The 19,029-nt window shown below is 37.7% G+C and overlaps 1 protein-coding gene across 4 annotated transcripts in view; it reads left to right on the top strand.

Moving 5' to 3' along the window:
* The window catches only part of DLGAP1 (DLG associated protein 1), a gene marked incomplete at its 5' end in the record, with an annotated part of 855,165 nt that overhangs the window by 527,752 nt on the left and 308,384 nt on the right, over positions 1 to 19,029 (top strand). The window lies entirely within an intron of this gene.

Raw genomic sequence — 19,029 nt, 5'->3', positions numbered from 1 at the left:
CCTGCGTTCTTAAATCAGGAAAGTGGAAGAGGTAATTCTATGCCTCTTAAGGAAAATTCAGGAATTCACTATTTTTCTATCTCTTGTTGAGTGATAAATAGAAGTGGTGTTTAACAGAAATATTTATCATTTTTACCTTGTAGTTCCATAACAACTTCCTGCAAATAATTCAAAAGTATTTCGTCCTATTAATGAATCTTCCCAGAAAGTTCATGAAGAAATACACTATAGAATCACAGAGCTGGAACAAACCTGAGATCATCAAGTTCAGAGATTATTTTTTGCTTCATCTATGAAAACTTTTTTTCAAACAAAAACTTTCAGAGACCCGATATATAAACAGAGAAACAAGATTCTATTCAGCTTGAAGCAGAAGGCAGAGAGTTGCCTAAGTTTGGCTTCTCCTCCCAACCCCTCGAAGTTGGCAAGGGGCCTTTTCAAATCACAGTTCTAGCCCCACCTCAAACCATTTTAAAAGCATGAAAATAAAGTCACACAAAGGGAACTTGCTTTGGCATGGCCAACCTCGCCTGTCTAGCCACAGAGCTGAGGCCTTGGTCTGCTGAAGCTCATGTAGACCTACAACACCAGGGGTTTCTATTTAAGGTTCAATTCTTATCTCCTCACCCCACCCAACCCGCGGATTTCTTCTCTGGGGAGCTCATGATTTGCTGTATATTTATTTCATATATTTACATATTTAAATACCCCCACTAGGTTGTGAGACCCCTGAAGGAAAGAACTAGTCTTGCTCATGTGTGTTTCCCCCACAGCCTCCCAAATACAGTGTTTTATATGGAGTAAGCATTCAGGCAACAGTTATTGGTGTGAATTGAAGTTGCCCCACCTGAAATGATAGGTTGCATTAGCTAATAGTCTAATATTAATAATAACCTAGAGTTGTTAGGAATACAAGAAATTTGATTTTGGTTTGTTAAAGTTTAGCAATGCATATACAATAGATTAATATGAAATGTCATCTTTTATTTCCAAAATAAAAGTGGGCCCAAGAAGAATAACCCTTAGTAGTTAACTGGAGAATTAAATACCATAAATCAAGGGTTTCAAAACATTAGCAGATATCAGAATCACCTGAAGAATGTTAAAACAATTTGATTCAAAAGGTCTGTACACCAGAAGCTAAACATTAATGAATGCCAACTATAATTTTATATATATAATGTGATGGTTCAGTGTGAGGTCGGAGGGATAGTGGATGGGGGGAGGGGGGTTCACAGTGTGAGGGATATAAATGATGAACGTCTAAGTAAAAAAAAAAAAAAAAAGTAAACCAAATTAAAATTTAAAAAAATAAATAAAAAGGTCTAGAGTCTAAGAATTTTCATTCTAACAAATTCCCAGGTGATGCTGATGCTGTAGGCCCAGGGACCCACTTTGAGAATAAATTACGTACCATTGACCTTGCACTATGATACTCTAATTTGACATTAAGTAAATTTCCAACCTCTGGCACATATTGAGCCCGTAGCAGCTAAGTACATGTTATCACTTAACCTCTTTGGTAGCCCAGCTGCAAAAGGAGAGAAAAAAGAAGTGCTATGATGCAGTAGAAGGAATCAGGACTTGTTTATTTCAATTCTTGCTTAAATTTCACAGAGGAGCTGTCAATCAATTCATTAGGAAACAGACTTGGATTGCCATTCAACAGAATTGAAAATTTATCTAATTGCCTTGCTGGATGATTTTGTTAGCTATTATACACCTTATCACTATATAATTAAGTTCTGACAATGAAGTTCACAAACTCATCACAAACATACCTCCTTGCTGAATATCACTACAGTCACCTTCGAAGTACTCTCCTTGGGAAGTTATGCACCAATGCCAGTGCCTTGTCCACCCTTCAAAACAATTTTGGAAGTCTTTTTCTGCAATGGCCATCAGAACTGTCATAATTACCCTTGATGTTCTAAATGTCATCAAAATGTCTTCCTTTCAATATTTCCTTTATTCTTTGGGTAAAGAAAGAAGTCATTGGGGGCCAGATCAGGTGAGTAGGGGGAGTGTTCCAATACAGTTATTTGTTTACTGGCTAAAAACTCCCTCACAGACAGTGCTGTGTGAGCTGGTGTATTGTCGTGATGCAAGAGCCATGAATTGTTGGCGAAAAGTTCAGATCATTTTGTCTAACTTTTTCATGCAGCCATTTCAGCACTTCCAAGTAGTAAACTTGGTTAACTGTCCAGTTGGTACAAATTCATAATGAATAATCCCTCTGATATCAAAAAAATTTAGCAACATTGTTGCAGCAAGTTTGCATACTTGTCAGACCTCGTAACCCACAATGAGCAATACCCTGGTCAATGAACAACTTGAAAGTGAACAACTTCCTATTTATTTCAATGTTCTAATCCATCTGCTGACAAAGTCTAGGAATATATTTCTTCTGATAAACATATAAAATGAAGGGAAATTCATTCATATTATGAGGGATAAAGAAAAAACTTGCTTTTAGTAAGGATCCAACCTTGACTTTCTTTGCATAATTACTACCTGTCATCTCCTTCACCCACTATTAGAAAAAGGGATTTTTCCCCCTTAATTTGTATAATTTATGCAAAATCAATTCAGTTCAAATATTTATTGAGTACTGCTGATAAGCTAACCACTGTGCCAAGAATCAAATATGTATGAGATCCAGCCTTCATCCTGAAGGCTCGCACAGTACATATAAAGTTATAAGATGATGTAATACAGAATTGTACACCTGAAATCTATGTAATTTTACTAACAAATGCCACCCCAATAAATTTTTTTAAAAATTATGAATGTGTCCCAAATGTGACTCAAAGTAAATTTTGTTGTCTTCAGAGAGAAAGCAAGTTTACTTGATAGGCATTTACCACCCCAAACTTTCTAATTGGAGTTATGTATTTCCTCCATTTGTACTCATCTAATTAAGCTAGGGCTTTCTCAACTCACAGTTGGAGAAATTCGACTCTGTAGGGTTTAAATGTCTTATCCTCAAGCAATTCGTGAGCCAAAACCAGGATTAGAACTATGACTCCTAATATCCAGGAAGCAATCATCTTTGCAGGTTTAGTAGATAATTTTTCACTCCTCCACCCAGCCTTCCTTGTTAGCATTCATGTTTTTTCAGACACTGTTGATGACATCAGAAAGAGTCCTATTCTAATTTTCATCAATATTTTCATATATTTCATTATGAAGTATCCTTTCTCAATCTTTTATTTCTATCCAGGAGAGGAGGTGAGTCACTCCATTGAAGCTTGCTCCAAATACAGCTCTATAATCAGCATCCCCCGCCAGGCACTAGCAGGCACTAGCAGATGGCAGTGATTCCTAGTCACCAATTTTGCCCTTATTCCAAGCAGTCACTTACACAGTTTCAATTGCTCTGGAGTCCACTAAAAAGCTAGGAAAACTTTACTCCACCTGAGTTCACTTACCTAAATGTTGTGTTTTGTTCTAAGTGGTTATCTGATTTGAATTTGGCTTATAGGAAGTAGCAGGTTTTAATGGATGGACATTTTGGTCTGAACTAGATTGAAAAAAAAAAATCAAACCCCACTCTACATGCCTTATCTGAAATCAATAAATTTCTCTCAATTTAGTCTCATTCTACAGTGGATAATACCAACACAGAAATTGTTAGCAAATGGATTACATTTTCACTTCTTTGAAAATGTGGGTGTAGGGGAGAAAGCTGTCCTGTGGATAATAAGATAACATATCCAAATTACTGCTTTTGTGACTCTTTCACATTTGCATAATGATATAAGGCACATGCTCATCGCAAAGAAGATGTTTTCATTATTCCTTAACATTAGCTAGGAATACTAGAATAGCTGACAGCAGGCATTCATTTTTTATAGTGCTACTACAAACTTGTAAAAGTTTTTAACCATGAAAATAAGAAATGATTGCTTCCTGTTCCTATGCAACCAAAAGTGCTTTCCCAAGGACCGCTCATCAAACCCACCAGACATAATGCTAGACCAGGAAAGCTGCAGTTTGTCTGAAAAAGCCCTGACCTTAAGTTGACTTAAAAATGAGAACAAAAAGTGCACTTCTTCTATGAAATTCAATAACGATTGAACACACCATAGTTAGATATGTAGGCAAGAGAAAACCATGTATGGAATACTACTTCTAATATGGAGGTTTTTAGCATTCTAGATAAATAGAAAGGTGAAATTATATAGAACGTGTCTTTTGAGGTAAACAGTCAATAACTGATTGCTCTGTGTGCTATACACTGGAGACACATAAAATATCGAACGTGTGTATGGTCCCTGCTGTTCAAGGAAGGAATTTACAGGCTATTAACACTTTACTGGAAGAACCACGGGAAAGAGAAATCTATAAAATTTTACAGTCCATCTGTTTTCTTTTTATTCAACCGCTATCTCAGTGAAATAGAAGTAATTACATCACTAATTAATAAGAATCAAAAGCAAGGAAACATCCATAGTCAATAATATCAACAAGCTAGTATCCAGGGTTTTTAAGTGTCATTACTAGACAGTAGCTTTTAAAACTCAGCCTGAGAACATTACAAATTGCAATTAATGGTGTGTCAAGGTGTCACGACATATGACATTAATTTGATACAAAAATGCAGATTAACTTTATTGCTAGTCGAGGAATGAAACCTCAATTTGGTTTGTACGATCTTGTGTCTTGAATAAGAGAACTTAAGTGCTAAAAACCTGTGTGTAGTGATTCTGACAAGTCTTTCTTGCCTATGGTCAAAAATCTCACTTAGGAGAGAGATCTTCACCAATTGGTTTTAACTGTTTAGGACATGAACTACTTTTACCACCCTTTTTCTTCTACAGCAATAGGCTGTGATGGCAATAAAATCCAAGGTGGCTTTTAAGTACAGAATTATCACTGTTACTTAGATTGTTCAATGTAGAGAGAAGTTCATTTTTAACTTGTGCTCCTACATACCACTACCATATCTTTAGACGGTATGTTTTGTACCTTCTGATTTCAGCAATTCAAGGAAGGATTTCCTAAAGAAACATACCTTGTGACCAGAACTGTAAAGAACAAGATGAATGAAGATTCCTATTACTGTGGGTTAAGCATCTTAAAAACGGAAATGTGCAAGTCTTTGCCTCATAATATTTATTTGAGATTTAGGAGTAGGCTCTCCCTAGCATGATGCTTCTCACGCATTTTTGTAAACATTTCTTTTTATGTAGCTTATTAAAAGTGTGTTCTGAGACATCATCAAAATGGTGGCATGAGGCGAGCCTCTGTAAATCTCCCCTGGAATTTACAACTAATCAAACAACTATAACTCCACAAAGGACTCCCTACATAGCAGACACGCAAGATGAAGAGTCCCACTACTGAATTCACCTAAAGTTGGGCGAATCGCAAGAGCGGGGGAGGAGGGAAGAGAGAAGTGAGAGACGGAGCCGCAGGGGCGCAAAACGCAGACCTAGCTTGGTGTTCCGAGCTCACTGCATCCCGGAACTACTGCAGTTGCGGGAGAGGGAAGAACTCGGACTACTAGGGCTCCGCTTATGGCCCACAGGGCTGAGGCGACAGTGTTTAACATGGCTGAACCCAATGCTCACGGCAGAGACCTCGGAGAAAAGACTGACGGAAGAAGGCTGAAAACAGTGGTTTAAGCCCTCACTGCTGAGCAGAGAATGGAAGTCTTAGGCACTGAGACTAGCCGCCCCCTTCCTACCCTCCCAAAGCTCGCCCCACGACCACCTTCCCAGTGTGAGAAGCCAAAGAGCAGCAGTGTCAGATCAAAAGCACAGAATATTTGCTGCTCTGAGAACTATGGAGCGCAGACACAGATTTGCAGCTCAACCTGGTCCGGCAAAGGGGAGGGAGCTGCAGAAATAGGACTGGCTATGGTGGTGGTCACAGCCATTGCTCTGGGCCACCTCTCATAACTCACCCCGCCCCAGGCCCCACCTATCTGGGTGGATCCCTGCAGGAGTAAACAGAACTGCTGAAACATACGGGCTCTGAATCTGGTGCAGAAAGAGCTTTGGAACTTCAAATGTTCTCCGCATACTCACACAGACACTGCACCCTGCGACCCAGGCGAACTATTAACAGAGAAGTCCATCTCCCAGGGAATCCCCCCATTGTGTGAGAAACTGGAATAGTGCAGAGAAAACATAGCACTACCATGTAATAGAGAAAAAAAGGCTGCAGTCAGAGAGAAAATAAAACATTCTACCAACAAGTACTGAAAACAAAAGAGAGACTTCTTCCTATCAGCCTGTTACAGAAGCCACTCCTGTAGATGTCTAGGAAGAGAAATAATAAATCAGTAATTGCCATGAATAACCAAGGCAACAAGATAGCTCAGAAAGAAAGTGAAAAGTCTCCAGAAAAGGAACTTAAAGATATGGAAATATATGACTTAAATGACAGAGAATTCAAGATTGTAGTTCTTTAAAAACTCAGTGAGATGCAAGAAAACACAAAAAGGCAGTTTAATGAACTCAGAAATACAATCAAAGAACAACATGAGCATTTTACGAAAGAGATTGAAATTTTAAAAAAGAACCAAATAGAACTTCTGGAGATAAAGAACTCAATAGAAGAGATTAAGAATGAAATAGCCAGATTAGGTAGTAGAGTTGACCAGATGGAGGAAAGAATCAGTGACATTGAAGATAGAAACCTGGAAATGACACAGATGGAGGAAGAAAGTAACTTGAGACTTAAAAGAAATGAAAGAACTCTATAAGAACTTTCTGACCCCAACAAAGAGCAATATAAGAATAATGGGCATACCAGAAAGAGAAGAAAGAGAGAAGGGAATAGAGAATATAGTCAAATAAATTGTCAATGAGAACTTCCCAAACTTGTGGACAGAACTGGATCCTCGAATCCAAGAAGCAAATAGAACACCTAATTACCTCAATCCCAATACGCCTTCTCCAAGGCACATTGTATTGAAGGTGTCTAAAATCAACGACAAAGAAAAAATCCTCAAGGCAGCCTGGGAAAAGAAGACGGTAACCTACAAAGGAAAGTCCATTAGATTATCATCAGATTTTTCAGCAGAAACTCTACAAGCCAGGAGGGAGTGGAACAAAATATTGAAACTATTGAAAGAGAGAAATTATGAGCCAAGAATAATATATCCAGCAAGGATATCCTTTAGATATGAAGGAGGAATAAAGAACTTTCCAGACATACAGAAGCTGAGGGAATTTTCTAATACACCACCTGCACTACAAGAAATACTAAAGGAGACTGGCTATTCGACCACCATCATCAGGGACAATTTGTGGCAACATAAAAAGGGGGAGAGTAAAAGCCTGAAACGGAATATGGGAATGGAGAAAGTAAGCATGCTGAAGAAAACGGAATACTCTAAATATCAAACTTTCTTTTACATAAACTTAAGGGGAACCACTAAAAAAAAATCCAGAACTGAAATATATACTGTAATAAAAGAAGAAACAGAGGGAAACATCATAGAATACCACCACACAGAAATAACAGACAACAACAAAAAGTCAAAGAAACAATGGAGACACAGCCTTACCAGAAAACTAAAGATAGAATGACAGGAAATCCTCACGTTTCAATAATCACCCTAAATGTAAACGGACTGAACTCACCAATAAAAAGGCACAGAGTAGCAGAGTGGATCAAAAAACTAAACCGAACCGTATGCTGTCTCCAAGAGACACATCTCAGCTACAAGAACAAGCATAGGCTCAAAGTGAAAGGGTGGAAATTGACACTCCAAGCAAATGGTACCCAGAGAAAATCCAGGGTAGCCATAATGATGTCAGATGAAACAGACTTCAGGGTGAAAAGATAACAAAAGACAAAGATGGACATTTCATAATGGTAAAGGGGACTATACAACAAGAAGACATAATAGTCATCAATATTTATGCCCCCAATCAGGACGCACCGAAATATACCAAGCAACTACTAACAGAACTAAAGGGAGAAATTGACCAAAACACAATTATACTAGGGGATTTAAATACATCATTGACAGCTATGGATAGATCATCCAAACAGAAAATAAATACTGAAATAGCAGCCCTAAATGACACATTAGATGTAATGGACATAATTGACATATATAGAGCACTTCATCCTAAAATATCAGACTATACATTTTTTTCTAGTGTACATGGAACATTCTCAAGGATAGACCATATATTGGCACATAACATCAGCCTCAGCAAATTTTTTTTAATTTATTGGGTTGACAATTGTTATTAAAATTATATAGATTTTAGGTGTACAATTCTGTATTACATTATCTGTAAATGCCTTTGTGTCTTCACCATCCAGAGTCAGTTCTCCTTCCATCACCATATATTTGATCCCATCCTCAGCAAATTTAAGAAGACTGAAATCATACCAAGAATATTCTCTGATCACAAGACTTTTAAATAGGATATCAACTGCAAAAAGAAAGCAGAAAAAAACACAAATACATGGAGATTAAACAACATACTTTTAAAGAACAACTGGGTCAAAGAAGAAATTAAGGAGAGATCAAAAGATGCATAGAAACAAATGACAATGAAAATACATCCTACCAAAATTTGGGGGATGTAGCGAAAGCAGTTTTAAGATGGAAATTTATATCATTACTGGCTTATCTCAAGAAACAAGAAAAATCCCAAATAAATAACCTGATGTTACCCCTTAAAGAACTAGAAAAAGAAGAACAAGTGAAACCCAAGGTCAGCTGAAGAAAGGAAATAACAAAAATCAGAGCAGAACTAAGTGAAATAGAGAACAAAAAGACAATAGAAAAAATTAATGTGACAAAGAGCTGGTTCTTTGAAAAGATTGACAAAATTGTCAAACCTTTGGCTAGGCTCACTAAGATAAAAAGAAAGAAGACACTAATTAACAAAATCAGAAATGAAAAAAGGGAAGTTATCACGGACACCACAGAAATACAAAGGACCATCCAAGAATACTATGAAGGACTATGGCACCAAATTCAATAACCTATAAGAATGGACAAGTTCTTAGAAACATATAGCTTTCTTAGGATGAATTATGAAGAACTGGAAAATCTAAACAGACCGATCACCAGTAACGAAATTGAATCTGTCATCCAAAACCTTCCCAAAAGCAAAAGTCCTTGACCAGATGACTTCACCTGTGAATTCTACCAAAACTTCAAAGAGGATCTAATACCAATCCTGCTCAAACTCTTCCAAAAAATTGAAGAAGAGACAGTACTCCCTAACTCATTTTATGAGACCAAAATTACCCTGACACCAAATCCTGGTAAGGACAACACAAAAAAAGAAAACTGCAGACCAATATCTCTGATGAATACAGATGCAAAAATCCTAAACAAATTTCTAGCAAATAGAATACAACAATGCATTAAAAAGATTATTGATCACGACCAAGTGCGGTTCATCCCTGGGGCACCAGGATGGTTCAACATCCACAAGTCCATCAATGTGATACATCCATAAACAAAATAAAGGAAAAAATCATATGATTATATCAATTGATGCAGAAAATGCATTTGACAAGATACAACATCCATTTATGATTAAAACACTTAATAAAATAGGTATAGAAGGAAAATACTTTAACATAATAAAGGCCATATATGACAAGGCCTCAGCTAATCTCATAATTAATGGTGAAAAACTGAAGCCCTTTGCTCTACATTCAGGAACACGAGAGGGCTGTCCCCTATCACCTCTGCTTTTCAACATAGTGTTGGAAGTCCTTGCCAGAGCAATCAGGCAACAGAAAGAAATAAAAAACATCCAAATTGGGAATGCAGAAGTTAAACTGTTACTCTTTGCAGATGACATGATGCTATATATAGAAAACCCTAAAGACTCCACCAAAAAGCTTTTAAAAACAATCAACAAATACAGTAAAGTTGCTGGCTACAAAATCAACATACAAAAGTCCATTGCATTCCTATATACTAACAATGAAATCTCAGGAAAAGAAATACAAAAAACAATTCCTTTTGCAATTGCAGCAAAAAGAACAAAATACCTAGGAATATACTTAACCAAGGATGTGAAAGACCTATATGCTGAAAACTATAAGACATTTTTGAAAGAAATTGAAGAAGACACAAAGAAATGGAAAGACATTCCGTGATCATGGATTGGAAGAACCAACATAGTTAAAATGGCCATATTACCCAAAGCCATATACAAATTTAATTCAATCCCCATCAAAATCCCTATAGCATTTTTTAAAGAAATAGAACAAAAAAATCATCAGATTTGTTTGGAACCACAAAAGACCCCAAACAGCCAAAGCAATCTTAAGAAAAAAGAACAATACTGGAGGTATCGCACTCCCTGACTTTAGCTTGTACTACAGGGCTACAATGATCAAAACAGCATGGTATTGGCAGAAAAACAGACACATAAACCAATGGAATAGAATTGAGCACCCAGAAATAAAACCACATAAATATGGACAGATAATTTATGTCAAAGAAGCTAAAAACATACAATGGAGGAGAAAAGCCTCTTCAATAAATGGTGCTGGGAGAATTGGATAGCCACGTGCAAAAGAATGAAACTGGACTGCTATCTGTCACCATGTACCAAAATTAATTCAAAATGGATCAAAGACTTAAGCATAAGACCTGACACAATAAACTGCATAGAAGAAAACACAGGTACTAAACTTATGGACCTTGGGTTCAAAGAGCATTTTATGAATTTGACTCCAAAGGCAATGGAAGTAAAAGCTAAAATAAATGAATGGGACTATATGAAAGTTAAAAGTTTCTGCACAGCAAAAGAAACCATAGACAAAATAAAGAGGCAATTGTTTGAATGGGAGAAGATTTTTGCAAAGAGTTCCTCCGATAAGGGGCTAATATCCAAAATATACAAGGAACTCATGAAGCTCAACAACAAAAAAACAAACAACCCAATTGAAAAATGGATCAAATATATGGTGATGGAAGGAGAACTGACTCTGGGTGGTGAACACACAATGAGATTTATAGATGATGTAATACAGAATTGTACACCTGAAATCTATGTAAATTTACTAACAATCGTCACCCCAATAAATTTAATTAAAAGAAAAAAGAAAAAAAAAAGAAAAATGGGCAGAGGACCTGAAGAGACATTTCTCCAAAGAGGACAAACGGCAAATAGACATATGAAAAAATGCTCAACATCACTAATCATCAGAGAAACTCAAATAAAAACCACAATGAGATATCACCTCACCCCAGTCAGAATGGCTATCATCAACAAGACAAATAGTAACAAGTGTTGGAGAGGCTGTGGAGAAAAAGGAACCCTCATCCACTGTTGGTGGGAATGCAGATTGGTGCAGCCGTTATGGAAGGCAGTGTGGAGGTTCCTCAAAAAATTACGAATAGAATTACCATACGACCCAGCAATCCCACTCCTGGGTATCTACCCCAAAAATTTGAAATCATTTATACATAAAGACACGTGTGCTCCAATGTTCATTGCAGCTTTGTTTACGGTGGCCAAGACATGGAAACAACCAAAAGTTCTTCGATAGATGAATGGATAAGGAAGTTGTGGTATATATACACAATGGAATACTATTCGGCGGTAAGAAAAGATGATATAGAAACATTTGTGAAAACATGGATGGATTTTGAGAGTATAATGCTAAGTGAAATAAGTCAGACAGAAAAAGCAGAGAACCCTATGATTTCACTGATATGTGGTATATAAACCAAAAACAACAAAAGAACAAGACAAACAAATGAGAATCAAAAACTCATAGACACAGACAATAGTTTAGTGGTTACCAGAGGATAAGGGGGGTGGGGGGTGGGAGATGAGGGTAAGGGGGATCAAATATATGGTGATGGAAGGAGAACTGACTCTGGGTGGTGAACACACAATGGGATTTATAGATGATGTAATACAGAATTGTACACCTGAAATTTATGTAATTTTACTAACAATTGTCACCCCAATTTAAAAAAAAAAGTCTGTTCTAATTAATGCAGAATTGGGTGTTACATGATAATATGTTTAAGGATGTTTTCTCACTGAGAAAACATATTTGTGAGATAGCCTAAATAATTTATTTCTCTCCTCTTAAGAATGCCACATAAAATAATCAGGCACAAATAGAGAATCTATTAAAAACACATATAACGTTCTATGTCAGTGGTTACCAATCGGAGCTGCACAGCAGATTCACCATGGGTACATTCTGAAAATACAGATGGCCAGGTCAAATCTCAGGGTTTCCGGATGGGGGACAGAAGTATTCATTTTTCAGGAGTGCTGCTAATGATCCTGAATCACAGCCAACTAGAGTTAAGGGAAAAATTCTACAGTTACACACTATTTTGAGATGTTTATCAATAACTTATGAGTGCACAGTTTTTGTCCCACATAGCAATTACCTCTAAAGAGTGTCATGAGATTACCTATTTCTACTTCCTACATATGCCACTTTCATTATCAGGCATATCCCTTCCCCCATCTCACTGTCTCTTTGTATACCGTGTTCTTCTCATTTTGCCTGTGAGCCAAGTGAATAGGGAATTATGTCTGATTCAGTGTTCAGTACAGTGTCTAGAACATTGGCACTAATAAGTGTTAAAAATAACAGTAGGAACTCTATGCTGCCTTCATACACCAAAAAGTCTTTCAATGCTCATATATCAGGTTTAAAACCTACCGTTACTTATCATATGTGCAGAAAAATTGCTTTTCCTTATTTTCTACAAGTAAAATAAGCTTACTTCTTGAGCTCCCAATTCTGATCAAGACCCAAAATTTGAAACACTGGTGCCTTGAAGGTAACAGTCACTCCGTGCAGGGTTCTCTCTTTTAGATAGGTATTCAATCAAACTAAATATTCTGGTCATGCTGCAAAGCTTACCCAGCATCCTGATTGGGGTTGGCTCCTCGGGTCCTGCCCTCACTGGCCTCCAAGCTGCAGCTCATCCCTCCTTGTCATTTGTGTCTGCTGACAAGTGGCAACACCTGCTTGGCCCTCGGGCCCTCTGTGCTACAAATTGCTACTGACACCTGTTGTCTCTAACGCAGCCTTTGGTCATGAGGTCGGTGCACCTCTGTCCTTCACATGCTACCCTCAGGCCTCTGGTTCTTTCAGCACTTCTGCAACTGCTCAGAAACTATCATCTGATTCTTCCTCCCCTAGACAAGGAGTGAAGGGCTCTCTGAGGTAACTTGTCCACGGACAGCCCTGGGCCCTCACCAATTACAGTGTGAATCAAATCCAAACATGAAGCTTCTATTGTAGGCTTGCCATTTTTCCAATTTGGAATTCAGGGAAGAGATTTGGGATGCTCCCAGACCCATCTCACTTGAGTGTTTCTAGTGCCTGATGAGGTTTTGACCGTGGAAGTTGATAAGGAGAGAAATAAGCATTGGAGTGGCACCTATCATTATTTGTATAATGTTTTCTAAAGTGTGGGTCAAGAAATAATTTAGTGTTCATGGCTAGTATTTTTAAATGAAATAGAATGATATAGGATAGCATAGGATCAACGAGAATAGAACATATTGCTGTATTTTTTTTATTTTATATTGGATCAACAAGTAAACTATATATTTCTTATAGTACTTTTAGTCAAAAAAAAAAGGATCAGAAACACTGGTCTCCCATTTTGTCCCCTTTAAAGGCTTCTGGTCTCCCAATAAGAGCTTTTATTTCTGATATCTCTGACTTTCCCCTGTAAGAAAACATTCCTGTAGAATCATCTTTCAAGCTCTCCATTCTCTTGTTAATTTTGTAAACTATGTTCTGAGTGTCCATACTCCCCGGTGTCTGGCTTTGCTCTCTCCTGTGTCTGGTACTACAGGAGAGATGTTCATAAGGACAGCATCTAGCTGAGGACGTTTTCATCATTCTTTCTCTGCATCGCTTTGTGTCCTTCCTACCCTGGGGCTGTTAGCTTCCCCCTCCAGTTTTAAAGGTCAAAGGACCCAGGGAATCAAGGGAAGTAACAGCAATTCAAAATTTTAACCTGCCACACCGGAATGTGGCATTTTTCTAACACTTTAAATAGTATTTTTAAATGTTTAGACACATAGTAACAATTATCCTAAACTGTTTGATTTATCTATACTGGTAGTTGGCTGTTTATAAAGGGTAAATAAGGCAGAGTCATTTAAAAGTACTTTTCTCAAACATTTAGTTTTGATTTCAAACATGTAAATGTACATTCACTCACCAACCTTTTCATGAAGGACCAAGGCTTTTTTCAAAAAATGAATCTTTTGATTGGAGTTCCAAGTAGTCTTTCTTGCATGAACCACATTCATAGTATATTATCTATAAATTCTAGTTTCGGTTTTCTTTAGATTTGGACCTGCAAAACAATCTCAATACAGAATCTTTCCAAATTTTCAGTATTTTTTCCATTATTTATACTTGTCTCACCCACAATGACTTTGGCAGCAATTTTTAACAACTCATATCTATTCAATCTTTACAAAGGTTTTTAAATTGAAAGAGAAAGAACTCTTTTTAAAAGAGTTTTTAGAAAAATGACTCTTCTGCACGCATACCTCAACACTCTTTGTACACTCTTTGTAATATTTAATTAAATTATATAATTGTAATTCCAAGTTAGTAAAACATAAATAGCTTTGAGGAAAAGTCTAAAAAATCTTCACTTAATAATAATGTGTTTGTCATGCCTTAGGCAGCCTGGCTGTGTTTTCAGAGAGAACTGAAGAGTGTCCATTAGAAGTGGGAAGTAGATTAAGTAGAGTTCTGTGGAAAAAGTTTCTACTGTACAGGGTAAAAAATAAAAGATTCGGGGCAGACAGGTGGCTCAGTTGGTTAGAGCGAGGATTCTGGGCAACAGGGCTGCCTGTTCGATTCCCACATGGGCCAGCAAGCTGCACCCTCTAAAACTAGAATGAAGTCAATGAGCTGCTGCTGAGCGTCTGCATGGCTCAGTTGGTTGGAGCGCTGACTCTCAACCACAAGGTTGCTTGTTCAACTCCCGCAAGGGATGGTGGGCTGCGCCCGCTGCAACTAACAATGGCGACTGGACCTGGGGCTGAGCAGCACCCTCCACAACTAAGATTAAAAGGACAACAACTTAGCTTGGATGGCACTGACGAGAGTCCTGGGAAAAACACACCACTGTTCCCCAATAAAAAGAAAAGTCCTGGAAATACACACTGTTCCCCAGTAAAGTCCTGTTCCCCTGCCCCAATTAAATTTTAAAAAAAAAAGACTTGCCGTAAGATAAAGCAAAATGCAGACTATAATAATTTCTAGGAAGTGTCCTCATATAGTGGAAAGAGCTCTTTAATAATGGGAGTAGGAGAAAGCAGAAGTGATGAAATTCTAAATTCTAGACACGAATACTGGTTAATTTGAGTAACACACTTAAACTTCCTGGAGTTTGAGTAACACACTTGAGTGTGTTGACTTTGAGTAACACACTTAAACTTCCTGGAGTTATTGTTTTCTTTTATAAAGATAGACTAAGTCCTCTTCCGCTTCAAAAGCCTGTGATCCATGCTTAACCAAGGTTCTTGTGGGTAAATATGGTTTAGGGGAAAGGGGAGTGAATATTGCTCAGTTTCCTCGCCTGTGAAATGAGGGACTTAGCATCCATCAGAAATTCCTCAGGCGTGTTCTACAGAGAGGTCATTCTCAGAAATGGCAAGAGATAGCCTTCAAAAATTCAGTGACCAAACAGTTTTAAAAAAACACTGGGGTAAAAATGTTAAAAAGTTTTCTTTGCAAAACTTCACAGCCTTTAATAGGCTAAAGAATATTGCAAATCTCTTTGCAAAGACATGTACCAAATGTCTTGTACCAAAAATCTCTTGCAAAGACATGTACCAAATATCTTTTTTTATAGAATCTCTCTGAGGACTAGAGATCCACAGAACACACTTTGGGGAAATTCTGGCCCAGCTGTTTCTATGGTCCTTTCTAGCTCCAATTTCACTCTTTTGCTGGGGCAAACGTTATTGACTCATTGAGACTTTTAACAAACAACGTATTAGAAATGCCCAGAGAAGCAATGGGGATTATGTTTAAAAGACAAACCTTTCTTTTTACCAGAACCTTCTTTTGATGTTTTCTTTGGCACCAAGTAATGATTACCACCAAACTTGTAATTACAAAGAAATTTGCGTACAGTACTGGTATTGATAGAGGTGAATTCCAAATTATCTATTTTAGTTATTTGGTCCCTCCCTTTATGCACTCACATTTCAATTGTCTTGATTATTTTTCTAATGTCAGAAAGGACTATATAGAGAAATCAGAGCTGTGATTAAAGATAACAATAATCATAATAAATAGAGTTGGGCTTTTCTATCAAAAAAATTGTAAATTCATGCACATTCAGTAGTCCAGAAAATGTGTTTATTTCTACCAAATGGGTAGGGTGAATATTTCTATTCCTTTTATATTTTATGCACAAGGTATAATTGAGAAAGAGCCAAAGTATATCTTGAAAGACTGAATGACCTCAAGACTTCTTAAAGAGTGAATAACATTTTAGTCCATTATCAGCTAAGAACTGCACTCACCTTTGCTTTAATTCTGCCTCTCCCTCAAATGCTGATCCATTAAGTGTTAAAGGGTAAAAGATAAGTGTGTTTTCCACTTGTTTGAATAGGTTCTTTAATCATCACTGAAAACCCACGGAATGGCTACTCCAAGGATGCTTATGATTGACGCCATTACAGTCTAACTCTATAGATTGAAGTTCAGAGGTGGGGCCAGATGAAGCCCATTGACTCCGTTTGGCTTGTAGCATCCTCAGAGGCCCAGCCTGCCCTTGTCTTAACTCCAAGCTTGAGGGCCCCCCAAAAATAAATAAAATTCCTAAAATTCTATTTTCTTAAAGGTTTAGGTCATTCTTCTTTTTTACTTTAATTTTTTTGGGGGGAAGGGAATATTGGGGAACAGTGTGTTTCTCCAGGGCCCATCAGCTCCAAGTCATTGTCCTTCAATCTAGTTGTGGAGGGCACAGCTCAGCTCCAAGTCCAGTTGCCGTTTTCAATCTTTAGTTGCAGTGGGCGCAGCCCACCATCCCATGTAGGAATTGAACTGGCAAGCTTGTTGTTAAGAGCTCACACTCTAACCAACTGAGCCATCCGGCTGCTCCAGTTTAGGTCATTCTTAATCCAAGCCAGCATTGCTGCAGAGTTTGTAGACTTAACCAGGCCTAGTGCCACCCACCATATAGTATGGCCACTGTTGACCACAGAATAACCCACACCTGTTCTACACTATACCCTGTACTGCTGGGCTCAGTGGAGGAAGGCTGCATGCCCTGTTTAGCGTCTGTCTTGGTGGTACCCTGCAAAACGAGACTGATCTCACATGCAATTCTTCACAGCCTTTGGTTACTGAGAGTATTTGTTCACACTTAATGTAAATGCTGTGCCTGAGAGCAGATCACCCAAATTCCTTCGGTGGTGTAAGAAGAACAAAAGGGAATTCTCATCAGAGTATGGTCAAGAAGGAAAACACTTTCCTCTAGCCCAGAGTTGTAGGCTTGATTACTGGTGTTTCCTTACGAAAGTGATCCATCCCTCTGAGAGATCATGCAAATAAAGGTTCACTAAGGCCAATAGTTAGTCCCAGAATAGTCTCTTTTATTTTTGGTGTGTGTGTGTGTGTCTGTGTGTGTGCGTGTGTATGCGTGTGTGTGTGTGTGTTGCTGAATAGTTATAGTCATACTAACCTATGCTTTTGCCATTTCAATATTGCTATTTTTCTAGTGAAGCATCTGGCAGGAAACAAAACAAATTAAAAGTAGAGGCAACTATTGTAGAAAGATCTTCTTTGAAATGTGTTCCATGATAATATCACTTCACCCTGGATGGAATGGTTACCCTAAGTAGCCCACAGATAGCTTTCTCCAGTGTTCCTATAAACAGCTAACAATATTATACCCAGTGGAGTAGACTACATACTACAAATATGGCCGTTAATGTTTATGGTTGTATCTAAGGTTAAGGGAATTTTAAAGGGTGTGATTCCTCTGAGGTTTAAAACATATGCTGCAAAGAACCTAGGGACTGTTTCACCTGTGCATATTTGCAGTGTGTACACTGTACTAGTCTTACATAAATTTTTGTGTACCCAAACATTATATTTATAGTCTTATCTAAATTTTCTTGCCCCTAAAATGGAAGGATTTGGACTAGAGTGTAAATATCATTAATTTGAAAGATATTTTTAAATATTAGATATCTTAAAAAAAGAGGTAGTTTTCCTCAAATTGGATGAATTAACATATTCAAATTCCTAGTGAGCTTACCCTTCTGCTGAGTTTGCTGTCCATTTCTTCTCTGAAGTAGCATTTGTAAGAAGTGCACTGATTTTCTACATTTCCTTCCCTCAGTATATCCCCAAATATCACCGTTCATTTATTAATTCAGTCAGTAAGATATTTTGTCAACAAAAATAGAGTGGGGGTAGAAAGAGGTATAAGAATTGGTTCTTGCCTACCTAGAACTTGAAATCTAAAAGAGAAAATAGGGCATTTAGGAAAACCCTGAAAGAATACCTTAAATATAATGTACACATGATGAGTGTTTCCCCTCAGGAAAAGTGCTGTCAGAGGTTAGAGGCAAGGCAGATCGCCCCCAAATGGAATGAACAACAACAACAAAAGGCTTCATTAGAGGGAGGATATTTGACCTCAACAGATGAGTAGGATTCTGAGGGCTTTCCAGTTCAAGTCTCAGGGTCAAGAAGATACCAAGTATCACCTAGGAATCACAAACATTCATGCGGTTTATGTAAAGGAACTTGGTCTAATGCATTTGGAAAGACAGATTTGAGCCAACTTTTGGAGGAACTTGAATGTCTGAAGTCAGGACATTTATTGATAAGCTAGAAGAAAGCATGGCACATTTATGAGAGGTTATGCTCATGCATGAGGGAGCAGAAGGTAGAGGCAGGAATATAGCTCCGAATATGAAATAATTGCAGTAATACAAACTGGAGGTAGTTGTGGAAATTAGAGAAGTCAAAAGATGAGTAGATGCAAGCGACATTCATTTATCCCTTAAATTAACACTTAATGAGCACCTGCTGTATGTTGGT

Source organism: Rhinolophus hipposideros (assembly GCF_964194185.1).
Source record: "Rhinolophus hipposideros genome assembly, chromosome: 17".
NCBI classification, from domain to species: Eukaryota; Metazoa; Chordata; class Mammalia; order Chiroptera; family Rhinolophidae; genus Rhinolophus; species Rhinolophus hipposideros.
This window is presented reverse-complemented; position numbering and strand designations above follow the sequence as displayed.